The sequence below is a fragment of the Hordeum vulgare genome, chromosome 5H (genome assembly GCF_904849725.1).
Source record: "Hordeum vulgare subsp. vulgare chromosome 5H, MorexV3_pseudomolecules_assembly, whole genome shotgun sequence".
Lineage (NCBI taxonomy): Eukaryota > Viridiplantae > Streptophyta > Magnoliopsida > Poales > Poaceae > Hordeum > Hordeum vulgare.
In genome coordinates, this window is record NC_058522.1 from 552,588,325 (window position 1) to 552,592,753 (window position 4,429).

Genomic DNA, 4,429 nt, shown 5'->3' on the forward strand with positions numbered 1-4,429 from the left:
AAAACACCTAGGTTGACTCGACGAGCTTATCATGTACAGACATGACCTCGAATACAAGAGACCGAAAGGTCGAACATGAGTCCTATGGTTGAATACGATCAGCATGAAGTTGCTCACCATGTGACTAGTCCGTATCACGTGATGATCGGACACGGGTTAGTCAACATGGATCATGTATCACTTAGATGACTAGAGGGATGTCGATTTAAGTGGGAGTTCATACTTAATTTGATTAAATGAACTTAATTGTCACGAACTTAGTCTAAAAGGTTTGTCTTTATAAATATTGTAGATGGCCAACGTCAACCTCAATTTCAATGCATTCCTAGAGAAAACAAGCTGAAAGATGATGGTAGCAACTATGCGGACTGGGTTCGCAACTTGAAGCTCATCCTTGAAGCAGCTAAAAAGGCTTATGTCCTTGATGCGCCGCTAGGTGACCCTCCCGCTCCCGCAGCAGCCCAGGACATTCTGAACGTCTGGCAAACACGGAGTGATGACTACTCTCTGGTTAGGTGTGGCATGCTATATAGTTTAGAAACGGGGCTCCAAAGGCGTTTTGAGAAACATGGTGCATATGAGATGTTCCAAGAGCTGAAGCTAGTTTTTCAAGATCATGCCCTTGTCAAGAGATATGAAGTCTCCGATAAGTTCTTTAGCTGTAAGATGGAGGAGAACAGTTTTGTTAGTGAGCACATACTCAAAATGTCTGGGTTACACGGTCGTCTGACTTCACTTGGAGTCGAACTTCCGGATGATGTTATAATTGACAAAATCCTCCAGTCTCTCCCACCAAGCTACAAAGGCTTTGTGCTGAACTGCAACATGCAAGGGATGGAGAAGACCATTCCCGAGTTGTACTCGATGCTCAAGTCTGCAGAAGTATAAATCATGAAAGAGCATCAAGTGTTGATGGTCAACAAGACCACTAGTTTCAAGAAGGGCAAGGGTAAGAAGAACTTCAAGAAAGACGGCAAAGCCATTGCCGCGCCCGGTAAGCCAGATGTCAGGAAGAAGAAAAAGAATGGACCCAAGCCTGAGACTGAGTGCTTCTATTGCAAGGGAAAGGGTCACTGGAAGCGGAACTGCCCCAAATACTTAGCGGACAAGAAGGCCGGCAACATTAAAGGTATATGTGATATACATGTTATTGATGTGTACCTTACCAGCGCTCGTAGTAGCTCTTGGGTATTTGATACCGGTGTTGTTGCTCACATTTGCAACTCAAAGCAGGAACTGAGGAATAAGCGGAGACTGGCCAAGGATGAGGTGACGATGCGCGTCGGGAATGGCTCCAAGGTCGATGTGATCGCCGTCGGCACGCTACCTCGACATCTACCATCGGGATTAGTTTTAAACCTTAATAATTGTTATTTAGTACCAGCTTTGAGCATGAATATTGTATCAGGGTCTTGCTTAATGCGAGACGGCTACTCATTTAAGTCAGAGAATAATGGTTGTTCTATTTATATGAGTGATATGTTTTATGGTCATGCTCCGCTGGTGAATGGTTTATTCCTCATGAATCTCGATCTGATGTTACGCATATTCATAGTGTGAGTACCAAAAGATGTAAAGTTGATAATTATAGTCCCACATACTTGTGGCACTGCCGCCTTGGTTATATCGGCGTTAAGCGCATGAAGAAGCTCCATACTGATGGACTATTAGAGTCTCTTGACTTTGAATCATTTGACACATGCGAGCCGTGCCTCATGGGCAAGATGACTAAGACTCCATTCTCAGGAATAATGGAGAGAGCAACCGACTTATTGGAAATAATACATACTGATGTGTGTGGTCCAATGAACGTTGAAGCTCGCGGTGGCTATCGTTATGTTCTCACTCTCACCGATGATTTGAGTAGGTATGGGTATATCTACTTGATGAAGCACAAATCTGAGACGTTTGAAAAGTTCAAGGAATTTCAGAGTGAGGTTGAGAATCAACGTGACAGAAAAATCAAATGTCTACGATCTGATCGTGGAGGAGAATATTTGAGTCACGAGTTTGGCACACACCTAAGGAAGTGTGGAATCATTTCACAACTGACGCCGCCTGGCACACCGCAACGCAATGGAGTGTCTGAACGTCGTAGTCACACTTTATTAGATATGGTACGATCTATGATGTCTCTTACCGATTTACCGCTATCATTTTGGGGATACACATTAGAAACTGCAGCATTCACTTTAAATAGGGCACCGTCTAAATCCGTTGAGACGACACCGTATGAACTATGGTTTGGCAAGAAACCTAAGTTGTCGTTTTTTAAAGTTTGGGGCCGCAATGCTTATGTGAAGAAAATTCAACTAGAAAAGCTCGAACCCAAAGCGGAGAAATGCGTATTTATAGGATACCGTAAGGAAACTATTGGGTATACCTTCTATCTTAGATCTGAAGGTAAAACCTTTCTTGCCAAGAACGGATCCTTTCTAGGGAAAGAGTTTCTCTCGAAAGAAGTAAGTGGGAGGAAGGTAGAACTTGATGATGTAATTACACCCCCTCTCGAACAGGATAGTAGCGCAGCACGGGAAGTTGTTCCCGTGGCGCCTACACCAACTGAAGAGGAAGTTAATGATAATGATCATGAAGCTTCGGATCAAGTTACTACTGAGCCGCGAAGGTCCACAAGGGTACGCTCCGCACCAGAGTGGTACGGCAACCCTGTAATGGAAATCATGTTGTTAGGCAACGGTGAACCTTCGAACTATGAAGAAGCGATGGCGGGCCCGGATTCCAACAAATGGCTTGAAGCTATGAAATCCGAGATAGGATCCATGTATGAGAACAAAGTATGGACTTTGGTGGACTTGCCCGATGACAGGCGAGCCATAGAAAATAAATGGATCTTCAAGAAGAAGACTAATGCGAACGGTAATTTTAACCGTTTATAAAGCTCGACTTGTCGCAAAGGGTTTTCGAAAAATTCAAGGAATTGACTACGAAGAGACTTTCTCTCCCGTAGTGAAGCTGAAATCAGTCCGAATCATGTCAGTAGTTGCCGCCTTTTATGATTATGAAATTTGGCAAATGGACGTCAAAATAGCGTTCCTTAACGGGAACCTTAAGGAAGAGTTGTATATGATGCAACCAGAAGGTTTTGTCGACCCTAAGGGTGCTAACAAAGTGTGCAAGCTCCAGCGCTCCATCTATGGGCTGGTGCAAGCATCTCAGAGTTGGAACATTCGCTTTAATGAGGTGATTAAAGCGTTTGGGTTCATACAGGTTTACTGAGAAGCCTGTCTGTACAAGAAAGTGAGTGGGAGCTCTGTAGCTTTCCTCATACTGTATGTGGATGACATATTATTGATGGGGAATAATATAGAGATGTTGGAGAGCATAAAGGCCTATTTGAACAAGAGTTTTTCAATGAAGGACCTTGGAGAAGCTGCATACATATTAGGCATCAAGATCTATAGAGATAGATCGAGCCGCCTCATAGGTCTTTCACAAAGTACATAGCTTGACAAGATATTGAAGAAGTTCAATATGGAAAACTCAAAGAAAGGGTTCTTGCTAGTTTTGCAAGGTATGAGATTGAGTAAGACTCAGTCGCCGACCACGACAGCAGATAGAGAGAAGATGAGTTCTGTCCCCTACGCTTCAGCCGTAGGCTCTCTTATGTATGCCATGCTGTGTACCATACCTGATATAAACCTTGCCATAAGTTTGGTAGGGAGGTACCAACGTGATTCCGGTATGGAACACTGGAAAGCGGTCAAGAATATCCTTAAGAACCTGAAAAGGACTAAGGAGATGTTTCTCATTTATGGAGGTGACGAAGAGCTCGTCGTAAAGGGTTACGTCGACGCTAGCTTCGACACAGATCCGAATGACTCTAAGTCACAGACCGGATACGTATATGTGGTGAATGGTGGGGCAGTGAGCTGGTGCAGCAGCAAGCAAGAAGTCGTGGCAGCATCTACATGTGAAGCGGAGTACATAGCTGCTTCAGAAGCGGCTCATGAAGGAATTTGGATGAAGGAGCTCATCACTGACCTTGGAGTGGTTCCAAGCGCGTCGGGTCCAATGACACTCTTCTGTGATAACACTGGGGCCATTGCCATAGCTAAGGAGCCCATATTTCACCGGAAGACGAAGCACATCAAACGTCGCTACAACTCCATCCAGGACCATGTCCAGAGTGGAGTAATAGAGATTTGTAAAGTACACACGGATCTGAATGTTGCAGACCTGTTGACTAAACCTCTTCCATGAGCAAAACATGATCAACACCATAATGCTATGGGTGTTCGATACATCACAATGTAACTAGATTATTGACTCTAGTGCAAGTGGTAGACTATTGGAAATATGCCCTAGAGACAACAATAAAATGGTTATTATCATATTTCCTTGTTCATGATAATCGTCTATTGTTCATGCTATAATTGTATTAACAGGAAACAGTAATACATTTGTGAAT